Genomic DNA, 17,261 nt, shown 5'->3' with positions numbered 1-17,261 from the left:
CAGAAGGAGGCGGAGGAGGAGGGAGGAGATGGGTTAGAGTAGCAGAAGGAGAACGGGGGTGGGCGAGTTTTACTCTCTTACACAACCAAAATCTCAACTTGCACCTGAATTGAGTTATATTGAACCTATTTTTATTTGGGCTGCCTCCTTCTTCTCCAAACCTCGACTTTGATACTCCTTCACCTTTTCCTTCAAGTCTTCCCATATTTCCAGACATTTTTTTCCTCCTTCCTAAGACTTAAATGGAGTTATTTCTCAATCACGGTTGTATTCCTGGTCCATACTCGCTGCTCATAGCTCATAGCGAGAAACTGCTTCTCACTTTTCCAGCATTCTTCCCACCCCAGACAGATTGATACGTTGCTGAGCAACGCAGCAGGGGATGCGATGTCTGGCACAAGTGGACCATTTAGACTCGGGTGCTAACTTGGGACACAGGTGGCATTTGACAGAGTCCAGACTGACTGCTGGCCTTATCACGCAAGTCAGAACAGACCCGCACTCTCACAATCATCCCTTTTAAAGTGGGCTTGGAGAGCATCACATCACACACTCGCTGTAGATTGTTAGCTTTGCACTTAAAACAGTTCCTATCGTACTCGGTGGTGTTTTTTTTAAATGTATTTTTATTTTTTTACATTGAGCCAATCCTGTAGCGCCCCCTCTGTTTCTCTGACTAAATTGTCGCGTCCTCAAGAAGCAAGAAGTTGTGGTCAGACTTCCCAGAGGAGGCATCAAAGAAATGTACGCCCGCCCCCCCCCCCCCCTCTCCCCCTCGCATTGATATACTGTGTACAGGAGGTCCCGAGTTTTAGTTCCTTGTTGTTTCACAGTCGACAATACATTGTGTGCGGTTGTTGTAGATCAGGGGTGTTAAACCCATTTTTGTCGGGTGGGCACATTGTTGTTATGGTTTCCCTTTTGATGGCCGTCATGACTGTGAATTTTGTAAAACCATATCAATGTTTAACCACCTTCACATATTATATATACACAGCGAACAACAAATTGATGAGCTTGTTTTGAAATCACAAGTCAAGAATAATGGCTTGTTCAAATATTGTCGTTATGAATTAGATATGACAATATGACATTTTCGGTTCAGACTTTAGCAAGCATCATGGAAGTTGGCATGCTCCATTTGCTTTCGCGGGCCACATACAATGGTGTGGCGGGCCAGATTCGTCCCCCGGGCCTTGACTTTGATACGTGTGTTGTAGATGAAGGCGCGCGACACAATTGAAGTCTCTCCTGAATTCATTTAGGGAAATTGTAATGTTGCGATCACAGCGTGTGTGAAATTGTTCACCTCGGCTACGGAAGCATGTTGAATGTAAACAAACAACTGCGGTTTTCCCAACAGCCATCGTTTTGCCTGTCGGCAAGTCAACCTCACATTGCCCGAACCCGTTTCAAGTCTCGGTCCCATTTAGTAGCTTCTTGTTTATATCTGCTCTTGTGATTGATTGACAGTTAGCTGCCTCCTTCTCACTTGCAACCGTAATGAGGACAAGCGCGAGTTTAAAAAAAGGCATATATTATCGGAGAAAATGGGATATATGGCAATGTGATATTGAATATGATTCCATTAATGCGTTTCTACAATGAAAGTTAAAATAGGGCGCTTTTGTGGCTCGTATAAAACGATGAACGCCGCTACTACCTGCATCACGATGGATGGCAGGCGACGCACCATCAGCTCAGTACCGATTCACGCCTTCAATACATCTTTTTTGACAGCCTACACTTTTCCCCTCACCCACCGTCTCGCTCTCTTTTACCCCCCGTATCTTCAATCAGGAGACTAATCAGGACTTTCCGGCAGAATGAGTCTCGTGATGGAGTCACAAAAAAGGGGCTATGCCTTATTTTAGATAACAAACGAGGGATAGTGAGTTATAAATACTTCAAGGGGGCTGGGAAACTTAGAGGAATGTCATGTCCATTGGAATCTTCTCCCAGCTTCGTGTGAGATCTTGTTTGTCTGGTTGCATGTGTATGGCTGCTCAGAAGCATCTATTGGTCAGCAACTTTGCTCCACTTAAGACCAGCTTTGATGTGAACGCCAACGTCTGCGCAGCTCGATCATTCTGGTTCAGACCCTTTTTTGTCCCCATTGACGGCGAAGGCACTTTATTGCTTCATGTCTGCCTTTACGGGGGTTACCACTTGAGTAGGCGCGTATGGGAAGAGGATTGTCCATATGCGTCAATGTGAGTGCTAGTTTGTCAATGATGTGCTTTGTGATTGAATGGCGACCCCGCCCGCCCACCGCCCGAAGTCAGCCGAGATGAGCTCCGACTCACTTGCGACCTGAATGAGGAGAAGCAGTGTCAAATAATGGACGGACTGATGGAAAATGAATAGTTGTATTGATCAAGGTATTAGCTGCCACTGTTAGGAAAATTGTTCGCGGTGCCAAGAAAAACCCACAAGCAAACAGCTGAAATACCCTCACCCAAAAAAAAAAAAAAATTAAAAAGTAAGTTTACCTGATCACTGACAGTACAAATTATCCGGAATTCTGCTAGTGTATGTGAACTACTTCGAAGCAAACTATTGTGCAATTCCATGTAACATATACTCTACTTGAATAAGATGCTTATATGCATCGGTGTAAAGTATTGTGTGTGTGTGTGTGTGTGTGTGCAGTATTCTAATAATTGTTCCTAATTCCACTGCCCTTTATTCTGCTCTGATTTGCTCAGCTGGTGAAAGTGGCATAGCTCTGCTAGCCCCCCCCCTCACACACACACACACACTCTTACACGAATCATCTAGTTCTCTCCTGGCGTTTGGCCCAAATCACTGGCATTTACAGTTTCACAGCCATTAGAGCTTAATGTCTCCAGGGTGACGACGAGAGAACGGATGCTCCCGAATCGGATCACGGCGGTGTTGCAGTGTTTAGTTCCAAAGTTGAACCTTGCTTGGTCTCCGAGGAACAACTACACCTGTGCTGCGATTCACTCGGGACGGGCGGGTGGTGGGATGCGCTCGGATCTTAACTCGCTTGTAAGTTATCGCAAGGTCAAGAGAAACAGGTGTGAATCGTTCGAGCGGAGAAAAGAACACGTCGCTGATAATGGCATCATTATCCATTAAGTTTTTCCGCCAAGAAGTACATCGCGTAAACTAAGGGTACAGTACAATCTGCATTAATGTACCCCAGATGCCTAATCATAAGACTGAAAGGTCAAGTGTGCGTACCTTTTTCAGAGACCAAATTGTACCGCTATGTCCCTAAGATGCAGAAGTCACGCTTGATAATAGAAGTACAGATATTTTATTTACAAAAACAAAGATTGAATAATAATATTTCGGTTAGCGTAGAAGCACGAGTGCAGCTAATTTGTCCTGATTTCAAAGTTGCAATGGGCCCTTGACAGCGTCTTCTGTGCTGCTCTCCTCGTCAGCTTTCTTCCTCTCCCCTTTTTTGAGTCGCTGTCAATCATGACAATAGCTGCAGTCCTGTTAGGTTTTTCAGGCTATGGCTTTGGTATTGTATTCTTCTTCTATGGGATACAGTTACATGAGCAAATAAGTCTGGCCTGTTTAAAAAAAAACAACAACAACAAAATATTTTTCTGTGCCCTTTAGGTATCTTTTGTAAAATCAAGTGGTGGCCTCATATATATATATATACTATATCTATATATATATATACATATACAGTACATGTGCGATAAAGTTAGAGAGGCACTGTTAAATAGGTCTCATCTAAATTGTGCCATGTTGCTATATTCTTGTCTTATTTTTGTATTTATTTTTATCATGCCTGCTTTGTACATGTTTTTGCCATACAGACATATGACACACCCATCGTGTGCAACCCCGGAATTTCTGTGCAACCAAGTGTGACTCCTTGAAGTCTGCAGCAGGCTGTCAATCATGGAGTTTGAAAAACCATGTCACGCTTTGAATATAAAAGTAAAAATTATGGGGTGTGTGCGCCACTCCGTGTAGCGCATCGCACTTTGAAAGAGAGAATGTTTTATGAAAATAATTGAATCAGAATACTGGGTTCATGACTGAATGCATTTTTGGTCGTCCAATTAAAAGAAAAAAAAAGTCTCGGGCTCACTTTAACGTATTTGACGATCGCTAGAAAAGCAAATGAAAACAAATGATGCAAATAACCGTTACGCCATTACGATGACTGTCGTAGTTGTATTATTGGAAATGTTGCACATTCATGAGGCGCAGGGTTTACTGCAGCCTCTGGAATTTTATATTACCCTCGGTCAATCAAATACTCACTCCGACTATCAAATTTGTATCAGCTTGAGGCCAAAGTCACACAAATGCCAAGTGTGCATTTTTAATGCTATCACATGTTCACAATGCGACAAACTGTGAAAAAGGCTGAAAGTATCGTGTCAGTATATGTGAAATTAGAGCTGCGCATGCGTGTAGAGGATTTCAATGTGAATTGTCTCTGCGAGCGTTCAATCCAAATAACTAAAATGTAGTCAGAGCCAGTTGGACACGCAAGTCAATACGCTTGCCAGCCGAACCGGATTTGACAATTTCAAAGCAATACCAAAATCAATACACCGATGCTTAACATTGTTTGATTTTTAAACCCAATGCAATTTTCACGACAAATGACCCAGAGCATATGATGCTTCTTATTAGCAGCGCCAATTGATTGGGCATCTTGGATCGTCGCTTCAGTGTAATTGTATTTTGTACATACAAAAAACGTGCCCGTTGTTCTTTTATGAAAGCTTTAATTGCACTCTACAGTTTTCCGATGGTCTGGGCCTTTTATTGAAGCATTCCATAAAACTGAGGCATAGACAGAAATGTTTGTGTGGGGTGGCCACGGTAACCCAGCAGCTCAGTGAGAGGTGGCCTTATGAATGCGTGCATCATTTGTTGTCATACCATCCGCAGTCAGGGTAGCATGAAATAAAATACACGCATTTCAAGAAGAATACCCATCACATTTAGAATCAAGCAGTCATTTGCATGTATTTGCATTTGCCAGATAATAAGACTGATCAAAGGTCACTGACAGCTTGACACCATTTTGAATAATGCGATCATACAAATCATATCTAAAAAAGAACAATGACACAAAAATCCTTGATTTCTTCATATTTTTCAGCCCTGATTTTTGCTTAGGTTTCTTCCTGCTTGTATTATGAATGTGTTGAGCAAGCTGTTGGATATGCGTGCATTTAATTCTGTGAAGCCATGACTGTTGATGCTTTGATAAACAAGGTCTTCTCTGCCATGATGTTTGGCTTGTGATGGTGTGAAAAAAGATGATTGTTATTGTCGTCGACGTAAGAACAAATGTTTTAAATTTTAATGTAAGATAGATTCTATTAGAATTTGTAATTATGTCAATTGCATATTTATTCTTTGAATATGTAGTGGATATATATTGAAAAATGTGTGGAAGAGTATCAAAGTATCTAAGAACACTGCATCCATGTGAAAATGACAGAAAAATGAAAGTGATCAAAATTTTCACCGAGATTTGGGGTGGCCATGGCCACCCCTGGCCACCACGTAGCTCCACCCATGCTTTTCGACCAAACAGTGACACATTGCACCATCGCAGCAATTTAGCTCACGTATTAGTCAACTGAGATCAAGGTCAAAATGTCGAAATATACATACGGGTATTATGTCTAAATATTCAAATTATATTTGACCAAAAACACAATTTTACTCTGACTGACACAATATTATGAGCAAAAGAGAACGTGCCTGGCGTGCCTCATTTAGTTGTCATTGAGCATTACTGGATCACATTACAATGGACTAAAATTGTCCGTTTGTGTATATGCGATGTTTCTGATAAAAAGAAATTCCCTCTCCCTTTGTGGGTGGTGACTTCCAGTGGCCTGGAATATCCCAAAGGGGAAGCTCATAATGAGTAATTATTACATTTCCCTGTACTGCAATTACCTCCAAATGATCTAATTTTATGGGTCTGTAAGAATGCATAATCAAACGTTTCCCTCCCACTATTTTTGTTCCCCACCCCCCTCCGCTCTTTGGCATAACAATACAGCAACACATTCCTCCATATCGCTAATCTCTCAGTGGCCGCCGTGATATTCTGAAGCAATTTGTACATTTATGATTAAGATTATCAGCATTGTTCTTTTGCTGCACTTTTCTCAAAATTGTTTTTTTGTGGCACCAGTATTTGAGCTTTATTTATTTGAAAACCTGTTCTGCAACTAGTTTTGACTCAAAATTTGTATCGCACGTGATCAGTGTCAAAAATTTGCAAATGCAACGGTCAAAAAAAAAGGGGATGAGTTTTCAAGACAAAAAGTACAGGGGCCCAAGATGGTGCCGCCAAGCAATAACATTACCGGATATACAAAACAAAAATATAAATGTCATGGATTGTGTTTCGCTTTTATGGGTTGAGGATAACATTCTACATGTTATGTCGTGACCTGCCATTTTTGGCAGCACCAACCACTTCCGCGGGTGTGTTTCCAACACGCAGCGCGGATGCCGTACAAGAGTCGGATACGAGCCACGTGTCATTGGAGATTAGGCAGCTCTGCCGCTCTTTAGCCGTAATGACCCGCTAGACTGATGAGCACGGCTGGGATGTCTGGCCACTTACGAGCACTCTCATAAATCAGAGCCCTTTCTGAATTATTCAGCAAATCCTAGCCCCGAGGAGACAGGGTGACGGGGGTGGGGGGATATATGACCAACAGGATTGATTGAGAGGATAAGATGTGGGAATGAAATGAGGTGACAGTCTGTTCCGTGAACAACTGTTGGAAGCGATGATCCAAGTAAAGCCTACACACATACAGTTAGCAATAAATAGAACGTTCCCCCGTTCGGACAGCAAGAGGCCCACTATCTCTACAAGATGGTCGAAATGAATTAGCTCGTGGCGCGGAGTGTTAAGAGCACGGAAATCAATTAGCAGTCCTTCCTAAATGTGAAATCCGTTCAGTTAGAAACAACAGTATGGGTCTGAGAAGCCAACACGAGAGGAACGGCTGCAATTTAAAACTTTGGTTTCACTCTTAGGGGCCACAATATTAAAGGTACACAGTGTAATGAAAGTTTTTTTTAAAGAGCTTTTTCCACCTAAACTGCACGTAAAACGATAACAATCATGTATTCCGAATATTTTGCAGCCTTTCTTAAGACATTTTTCTTAATTCATGGATGTCTTGTATGGAATCTCATTTGATTTGCAAGTGCACCGATTTTTGTGGTCAATGTTGGTTCCATGTTATTTTACAAAAGCAAATATGCCCTTAAAAAAGCACGTACACGCATTATATCCCTTTTCCCCTTTCTGGTATGCTATCATCACTTATCTCAGCCATTGTTACTATGGTGATTATTTATTTATATATATATATTTTTTTTTAACCGTAGGGCTTTGTCTTGTATTTTCCTCACTTCCTTGTTTTCCTTTGTTTTCAGTGGATGGAACTATTGTTTTGGCTGGAGGAGTTTGGCGGTGTTATGGCCATTGTGGGAGTGATTGTGTGTAGGAAGTTAAGCGTGGACACTCACATCGCCTCCTCACTTCCCTGCGTTCCCTCTCATCCAATCGCTTTGTTTTCTTTCAGTTTCGTGTCCCGCTATCTTTGTCTCCTCAGCTGTCCTCCTCTCATTCTCCTCCTTGTCACCATTTCTCCGTCTCCCACCACCCTAATGCCTCGTCTTCCTTCCTGCATTGTCTGCATTACTGTAAGAATTCAACTAAATTGGAAGAGAGCAGCGAGGAGCATACTCGGCTCTGCCGTGTGAGAAAACAAAAGGCCGTTAAAAAGAGAGAACCTCGTCTAGGGGACAAATTTAGCCACCACCAGCTTTGGCCTCACAAGCGAAAATGAACAGTCGTGAGCGGAATCCAACGCGATGAGATGGAACTTTATTGTTCCCTTTGGAAAGCATTGATGTGCGGGGCAGTTCAATTAACTTTATAGAACAGAGATGGGAAATTTTGCTTGCAAATAAAAGGATGGTTTGTTTATTTTTTAAAATGGAAATACAGTGTAACTCAATTTCGTGTTTTTTTTTAAAGGTGGTTATACTCTTTTTCTCCCTCAAGGGGAAATTGTAATTGCACTCTGCTGTTTTGTTCGCCATTGGCCAGTGTCTTGTAAAGTTCCACAAGGCACACCAATGTGTATCGTGAGAAGTAGATTTTCATTTGGACTTTTGATAAGTAGCTTGCATGCCGAAAAAGTGTGGGCGCCCTTGACTTATGGTACAGTGGCTCGTTTATTCACTGACAAATGCCTCTGACCGATATTTGTGCTACTGAGTCGGTCTGAAAAGTTTAGAATTTTCAGAGGACCAATGTGACATTAGCAATGAAAAATTTCCCACCATTGTTTTATTACGTGTCCATTACGGAACACAGTAAAATCTGTTTACGGTAATTTCTTTGACTCAAACATTCAATAAATGAACAAAAATATACCAAACCTTTCCCGCCTTGTAGTAGATAAATCGACATGCCCAATTCTCCCACATGGAAAAATAATGAGGGGGGGGGGGGGGGGGGGGGTTCGGGGGGGGAGACCCCCCAATAACGTCGCATAATCACCGCAATGACTTCTGAATTGAATATCGCGCTCCCATAATCATGCGCTCGCAGAAACAACACCATCAATCATCTTGCATGTGTGACATTTCTTCCTCGTTAGAATATTTATTTCCAGGGCGAGTTCTGCTCTGCTGACTGACATGATGGAACCTTCTGCATACGTGGACCCAGACACTCAAACACCCAATTAGACACAAACACACACAGTGGGAAGCATCATGTTGTCGTCAGGGAAGCTTCTGATCAAAGCCTCGTGCTTGCCTTCCTTGACACATGCAAACACAAAAGGGGTGGGGAGGGCGGTGTGAAGGGTTCTTGCTGATGGTTGATATGGAAAATGAGCAGCCATCTGCCTTGCAGTAATACTAGTTTTGTGTGTGTGTGCGTGTGTGTGTGTGTGTGTGTGTGTGTGTGTGTGTTGCATCGGCGTCCAATCAGCAAGAGCTACCTCAGGCCTTTAACCCCCTTGGAGCCCTGAGTCAGCAACATCACTGTCAATGAGGCCGAGGAATATTAGAGCACGTGTGCGGGTGGGTGGTGTGTGTGTGCATGCTTGGGAGGGAAAAGAAAAAAAAAATGGTGTGGTTGGTGAGGCGAATGAATATTTGCCTCACTCAATATTTGAATGCATATTTCATGAAATATGCATGGTTATAATGTAAATGACATGCTCAGGAGAATGTTTGTTTGTTTATTTGACAGGAATGTGGACTTGTTTGGGGGGTTGGAGTGTGTGTGAGGGATCCCGCTCATTTTGTTCACGTATTAGTGGTTGCGCCACTCATTATTTGTTTCGCTTCCTTCCGCTTCCCGCGGACACACTCACTTGGCACATGCCTCTCGGAGCCACTGCAGACATGGCCGCATCTGTTTTGGCACTCGAGATGTTTTCCCGAGAGATGAAGCAGCTTTTTTGTGCAGCGGTCTAACAAGGATCGGTGTGAAAATGGGTGGCCTCGCGGTAACTTGAAAGACATCTCGACAAGCCGGTTGTTTGACTGCTAGCTGTATTTCAATTTTGGAAAATACAGAGAACTGAATTGAAGTTTTTTTTCCCCTTTCATTGCTGTTGTCCATTTACTGTTTCGTGTTCTGAGCAGCCATTTTATTGGTGACCCGCCAGAGCGAAATGAGACGGAACTCACTTGGGTACATTCTGAGCTCGGCGATAATTGTTCAGTCAGTCAAAATTTCTACCTCTCTCATTTTCATGAAATAAGCATTGTGTAGTTTTGAAGAAAAAAAATCACATTATGTAAAAACTATAATTGATAATTAGCTTGCCATTGCTCTAGATATCCACATGTAGAATTCCCAACATATGGTTATTAAGTATAAAACTGACAGCTCCCTAGAGCTAAGTCATTATGATCCAAAATAAAGCACAGGAATTTTCCAGAAATAATCGTCATGAACTTTAGCATAGCAACAGTTGCTATGCTATGCTTGCCCATTTTGTTGTCTTGCTGTCCACATACGTGGAATTTGCGCCGTAGGCGCGCAGCTCGAAGTGGGCGTGTCATTTGCGCCTCTTCATATCATTAGCAAAGATGTCATGAGCAATTATGACGAAACAAATAATGTCACGCAAGGGTTGATATATACCATTGGAAAGCTGCAACCATTCTCTTTTTGGTTATACCGACACCAAATTCCTGAAATTTGGGTCAGTGTGACTGTTTTTTCCAGTGGCGGGTCAAATGTGGCAAAAGAGCAACTGTTTTTTTTCTTTTTTTTGGGAGGCATCTGAAGTTCAGAAGTTGGGGATTTGAATTGAAGACTCTCACTTGTCCAAAAGTGTTAGTCTGAGTCTGAATAATGATCTCGGTGTGGCTACAACTGGATGCTGTTCAAATAAAAAAAATAAAGACAACGGTGCTCTCTATTGGCTAAAATATTTGTCTTCATAACAGCTTTAACCCTTTCATGCAACCCGTAACCTAATAACATGATACACTGTCCACTGTAGTAACCGCTGTCCCTCAAAGGGTTCATGTCACAAATAGCATGTGGAATCGTGCTATGAATGAGTTACACAGTACATTTTATATTTCTCTGTGTTGAAGGGAGTTCGGCATGTGTACCGAGGAGTGTCTGCGTCTTGACTTAACACCCTTCCTCCCTCGTGTAATGATTTTTTTTTTTGGGTGGGGGGTGGGGGGCTCTGCAAGGTGGCTTTGCCTTGCTAAGTACACCTGAGGGAACTCTGCTCCGTGTCGGCTCACTTTATCACAGCTGACAGTCAGCAATATGTGTTGGGTGAGAGGGAGGCGACTGCATCAGGAACAAATGGCCAAGGGTGACCCCAGGCAAGCGCCCGGCATACTATGCAACTGCTGAGGCACAATCATCAATCACACTTCCCCGCATGCAAACGCATGCATGGAAACATATTAGGTCCATGCACAGGTGAGGGAGTGAAACATCAGGCGTCTTTACAAAAGCTCACGCCGGCACTTGAAAACTTTGGGTATCGTGTGTTTCTGGCTCGATCGGCGCGTGCGTTTCAGTACTTTCGGAGACTCCTTGTATGATCCGGGAAAGAATGATTCGTGTCTATGATCCGAGACATCGTGTGGCTTCTGGCCACAGTGCAAGAATAACAAGTCATTTTTTCGCATTTCCTTTTGCCGGAGGAAAGAAAAGAGTTGAGTGGAGTTGGCCTCGTTTCAGCTTATTTCACGACCTCGGCTAAATGGTTTAACATTCCCCATAACGTTGCTATCGTAAGATCGCTGTGATGGGATTGGCTGTGTTTTTATATTTAAATAGTAACAGCAATCAAATTCATATCCCTTCACTGATTCTTGCTCTGACTCGGTATGGGAGCAATAACTTGGAGCGGTATCGCTGATGGAAGTATATCACGATTGGCTCGAGAGGACGGTGGATAGCCAAAGAGGACAGTCACTTTGTTTTTTCACATCATCCATCCATTGCATGGAGCTGATCTCAAATGATCACCAAATGGTGTTGTTTGGTGCTATGTTTTTCCTCACGCACCTAACTTAGATTCACGGCGTCCCCAGATAAGGTTTATCCTTAACTCAGTCAGTTCCAGCCAATTCTGGACCAAGTCTGAAACGACTTTTAAAAATGTCTTTGGGAGTGAATGAGTTAATATGTTACGATGCGTCATTTTTATAAAATGAAATGCACTTTTTCGTTTTCAGATTTCATTTCCTAATTCCAACAACATCCTTATACCAGCACTAAAAAAAATTAAGATATTACAAAATATTGTTTTATAAAAGGACATTGAATTCATATTTAACATATTTGACTTGCATAGCCTGGTAATGAACCACCTCCGACTTATGATCATCAATTTCTCTGCGAGTGTAGCGTTAGCGGGAAGCCAGCCCGAGTGTATCACTTGTCTTTTATTTTGAAGTTGTTCCTCGGAAGCAATCGCAGTGGCTGACTTGAGTTTGAAAGAGCCTCACCTTAACGATTCTTCATTGTCAAAGTGCAATGACAGACTTAAACTGGAGCGCAATATTCAATTTCCAGTGCTCGTGCGCACCGGCGCACCCCTTGTGTGTACCCCTGTCTATAAGTGTGTGTCTGAAACTGTTGTAGCCACTAGTCCTAAATTTGGGCCTGTTCTGCCTTTGGTTTTGACATTGCCAGTATATGTCTCCCTTTGTAATTATTGATGAGTGTTGCACTTTAAAAAAAAAAAAATCCCCCGACAAAAACACTAGATAAAACAATGAAAATGTTTTCAAACTCATTATGCTGTCTGGCATGTTCATAGCTACAGATTAGCCCTTGTTGGCATGGACATATAACTGCTAAATGCGTCGAGTCCACAAAGAGTCATAAAATTATTTGTTTAATCAAAGGTGTGCGCTATCGAGGGGCCTGCATTGCCTTGTCTTGCTTGTGGCTGTGGCTGTATCCTCCGCCTCGCTACACTTCCTTGTTGGCAAGCAGCCGGGATGCTGTGCTTTGTCAGAGGGGCAGTTCTGTCTCGGATCTAGATGTTTTTTACGAAGCGTAAAGCATATACAACAATGTGTTGTTTCAAACATGTTTTGTTTTGAAGGTCTCCGCTCAGTCTTCCTGCTCCACCGTGACCATCCTTTAATAACAGTCTGCCAATAGTCTCATCCACTCCTCCCCTGGCACAATTACTCTGACGTCTCATTCTCTGTATCTCCACTGTCTGCTTTAATTCACGACCGACCAGCACTCTATGCTCTCCTCCAACCCCCCCCCCCCCCCCCACACACACACACACACAGCCGACCCCCCCCCCCCCAACTGTGGTTTCCTGAGTGTATAGGCATTTTTCTCTCGCTCCAGTTCACGAATCAATTCCCTCCTGAGTCAGTCAACCCCTCCCTCACCCCCCACCCCTTTTTTCCTATCTTCCGTTTTCTACCTTCACATCTATTAGATATGCTTCATTTTGCCCCTTTTTGGTAAAACTTGAGTATCCTCTTATGTCACCTGACTAAAAAAAAAGGCCATTCTCCCTTGCGCCTTCCCAATCTTCCTCCTGCATTTGCTCTACTGCCATTACTTTCATTATCTTGCGTGATGTCAGTCTTATCAGGTAATTTGTTGCTGTCCAACCCCCGCGCGCTCCTCTTCTCATTCCTCTCAGGCCTTCCTGGGTGCCTGTGTCATCCTATTATCCCCTCACCCCCTTTTTTTCTCCACCTGGATCTTCACCTTCTGTCTCCTCGCTACCACCTTCTCCTCTCTCTACGTGTTTCTCTTCGCTCCTTTCCCTGCTTCCTCTCCCACCCCACGTCAATGCCTCCCTTTTTTTTTTGCATTTTCATTGCCCATATTGCAGTGATTTGCACCATCTCTCCCACATCAAAGTGGAAGCACTAAGTTCGGTTGCGTTCAAATCCCCGAGAGGGTCAACTGAATCATGACCGCTTTTTGCTTTCATGTTCCGAACCTCTCGACTCGTTCCCGTTCTTTCTGTGTCTATTTGACTCTGTTGCTCCGCTATTTGTCATGGAATTTACATTTCTGTACCTCTGTTTGCAGTGATTTATATCATCTATCCTCAAGCGCTCGGATCTCGCTCTGTCTCCCTGCCTTCACCAGTCTGTCAGCTGAGTAAACAAGCGGTCTTAATCTAGATATTCTTGACGTCAGCAAGATGGTCCACAACCTCTGTCATCTGCATCTGAGGTCATAGGTCCTTATTTCTAGTTGCCCCCTGGAGACCTCTGAGATGAGACTCGAGTTTTGGCCTGACGGGAACGGACTCTGCCCAAAGAAGATAAACAGGCAGCTTTTTAATGAGATTTTTGTATTACGGGCACCAAAACGATCGTTTCTGCTTCAGCACAGCTAGCTGAAGATTGAAGAGAAAAAACCACAGCAGATGTGACAGCCAGTGGTTTACATCCGTAGGGCTTTGTAACTGACATAAATCACTGATCCAGCATGATTTAATGCAAGAGGCGATCAGGCTTTCTTTGAGCAACTCTGTCAAGAGCCCAGAGACGTTGTGTTTTCATATTGATCTCTAGAAATCTATCCCGATACCATGAAACTCAAAACAGGTATGAACGAACCTCAATACACATTTTCCACGTCATGCAAATTCTTGCTTTGGTTTTTAGCAAAGCAGTAAACCTAAGCAAATATTTGACAATGCGTTTGTCCTGTTTCTGTTATATGTCTAATCAAAAAGGATTTATCGACTGATCATCTTTGGTCATGTACATTTAATTTCTGCATTACACCCTTCACAATAGAATGAATCTCTTTCTAGAGACGAAACACTGACCTGGAGTCCTTTAGTCACTCCGATTTCCGGCTTTGACAGGATAGTACACATACAAACAGATGCATGAATATGCAAACAGACACGTACACTTTACATCTATGAGTAAAGTACAAGTACACGCACATACCACTTGTGCTTGAGTCACTCGAGATCCAGAGCCCCTGTAATCTTGAGAGGAGTGGGTCAGTCGGATTTTGGTGATAAGCTGAATTGCTCTCCTTCACTTATCAGTTGTTGTCTTGACTGCGCACACAACACTGCCTCAACTCCAGAGCAAATGTTGAGGCACTATGTGTTATATACAACAAACTGCATTTATTTAGCTATGGTTGGAGTCCCCCAAAGCTCTATCTTGGAGATCCTTGATTTTTGTCCAAAACGCAACATGTACTATTTACGTCACCTTGAACGTCACATACTTCCTTTGTGCTGATGATTTCTCCTTCCTTAACTCACTGCTATTACTACTTTGATTGCGCTTGACAGAGTCAGATCAGTGTTGGAATGTTTTTATACGCCTGGAGTACTTTGTGCTATGTTGTTGATTTTGTGATTATAGCCAGTGTTCCAATTTGAAGCTGGCTCATCTCACAAACTCATTTACTGTTTGCACGTCATGTGACCGGTCCTACGATTTCCATAGTCTCAGTGTAAGTAAAATTTGTTTATGACCCTTCTGGCAATTGACATTTCTAAGTGGTGTGACTCATCAAGTGAGTATGTCCAGAGAAAAGATGTCTGGTCAGCACGTTTAAATGCAGTCAGAAGAATGGCAATACACATGGTTGTAGACAGATCATGTCCCAAACAGTGGGGAAGTCCTGAGGGAGCGATAGATACTGCTTTAGACTCCTTGTCCTTTTTTTGTCCGCCATACCCACCCACCCCGCCGTCTATTTTAAATCCCCTTTCCCCTTTGATGAACTTCTCTGTTTTGCTTTGGTAACTTGGAATGCTTTTCTTCGCTATTCTCTAGGGCTTCAAGGACGGGCAGTGTGTATACAGTTATGCCGAGTGTGGCATCGTATCAACCCTTACATACCAGAACATCTGCGTGTGTGTGACCGTAGGGGGAGGGGCTGGAAAAGGGGCAAACTTTATAAGACACGTTTTGTTAGGCAATTTTTTCAATTTTTTGTGTGCAAAATGTACCCATCTCATTTTCTGCTTCAATTTCTGACGTGCAAATACATGTGAACATACAGTAGCCCCCTTCCGGCCATGTTGTGCTTTCTGGAAGGCAAGCATTGTTGACACATTTTGGTGTCATTCCAGTGCAGTCTCAGTTGATGAATGCTCACACTCAGTAGCCGCTTCTCCAAGCTGAGACCAGACACAAAAGTGTAATAGATGACTTTGGAGACCCACCCCTTGTTAGGATGTGGGATTTTATTACATGTTGTGAATTCTCAACATGTGGTTCTGATTTCCCCCAATGTGGAGCAGAGAGAAATCATGGAGATATATGCAAACAAACCCCGCTGCATCAGCCCCTCTAGAGCGATATATATATTATTTTTAAATTTTATTTAAGGTGGCTACTATATGCACTGATCCATGCCCTTTGGCGTACTGACCCAGTAACAGCTAATTCCTAATGGCTGCTCTTGCAGTTAACTGCCAGTCCTGGTCAGTGTGCCCTTATTGAGTTGCCGTGTTAATAAATTGTGTGCGCCGGTCACGGACTCATTACTTTAATGCTCCTGCACCGACAACTATACATTACAAGAGAAGGCCGGCATCTAAAATGCTTCCTTTAATACCTTTTGACACGTCCTTGTTGATGCTAATTCACTCTGAAGTCAACCTGGACTTGTGCCGAGATGTCAACATGAGGTACTGCTGACGGTGTTTGCTAAGCCGTTAATAAGCAATCATAATGGCGTCTGTTGGTGGTCAGATAATGGTTTTGTGGAGATGATGAAAAAATGATGCTGGTGCCGAATCGGCTTGGATTGGGTTTATTGAAAAAAAAAGTACTGGAGGTGTGGTTGGTTGCGAGACTGATTGGATCTGTAGTTATTGTATTGTATTTATGCAGCACTCTGTACTGCGGGTTTCTGCACATGCTTGCATATATATATTTTTTCTCTCTGGCTTCTTCCCACATTCCAAACACATGCGTTTGAAGACTAAATTGATGGCAAACGTGAGTGTGAAATGTTGTCTGTGTCTTATCATTGGCAGTGTATCCCACCTCTTGCCAAGCCAATCAGCTGGAATCGGCTCGCTTGTGACCACCGTGCTTAGCGCTCTGATGCATTGAACTCCTGGCTCTGTATTAAGTATAAAATACATATTAGAAAGAAAGAAAAAACAGTGGCATCTGTTGAATATGTTACAGGTTCGCCACTGTGCCGTGTCTTGCCGATAGCCACACCAGAACAGTGTGCGTGAGCTTCTTCCTGCATTTCACAGGACGTTGCTCTCAGCCACAAACACTTTGCACAAAACAAAGTCCTGAACTTTTACAGCAGCTGTTGTGAGAAAAGTAGCAAATGGTGCGCACACACATTACGTGTATTCCACACTCATTGGCTACACGTTCAATATGAAATATTTGAATTTGAACTCCCAGGAAAGAAACTTTCCCAGCCGCATTTCGGCAATGGAACCACACTCTCCTGAAATGAAGCAGTAATTGTAAAATTCCTGAGCCGTCCGCCAGGATAATGTGATCCATTAAATGGGTCCTGCTGAGAGTGTGTACCTGTCAAACCTAATGCAAAAGCACATTAAACAAATATGCGGCTAATATATGCAGACTAGCCCTGACATTTAATCGGCTCTCATGTCCGTCCGCGTTAATCTTCCGCTTTCACAGTTGCACAAATGTTGACCAAAAAAAAAGCAACCAAAACCTAGATGAGATAATAATCTACAGTGCAGTGTTTCACAGTGACATGCATTAATATCCCAAGGCAGTCACGT

At 42.9% G+C, this 17,261-nt stretch overlaps 1 protein-coding gene and 1 long non-coding RNA gene across 3 annotated transcripts in view; both read left to right on the top strand.

Moving 5' to 3' along the window:
- Positions 1 to 17,261, top strand: part of cacna1g (calcium channel, voltage-dependent, T type, alpha 1G subunit) — a 124,442-nt gene that overhangs the window by 8,100 nt on the left and 99,081 nt on the right. The window lies entirely within an intron of this gene.
- LOC127603890 (uncharacterized) overlaps positions 1 to 17,261 on the top strand; it is a 32,342-nt gene that overhangs the window by 4,518 nt on the left and 10,563 nt on the right. The window lies entirely within an intron of this gene.

This window comes from Hippocampus zosterae, chromosome 7, assembly GCF_025434085.1.
Source record: "Hippocampus zosterae strain Florida chromosome 7, ASM2543408v3, whole genome shotgun sequence".
Classification (NCBI taxonomy): Eukaryota; Metazoa; Chordata; class Actinopteri; order Syngnathiformes; family Syngnathidae; genus Hippocampus; species Hippocampus zosterae.
This window is presented reverse-complemented; position numbering and strand designations above follow the sequence as displayed.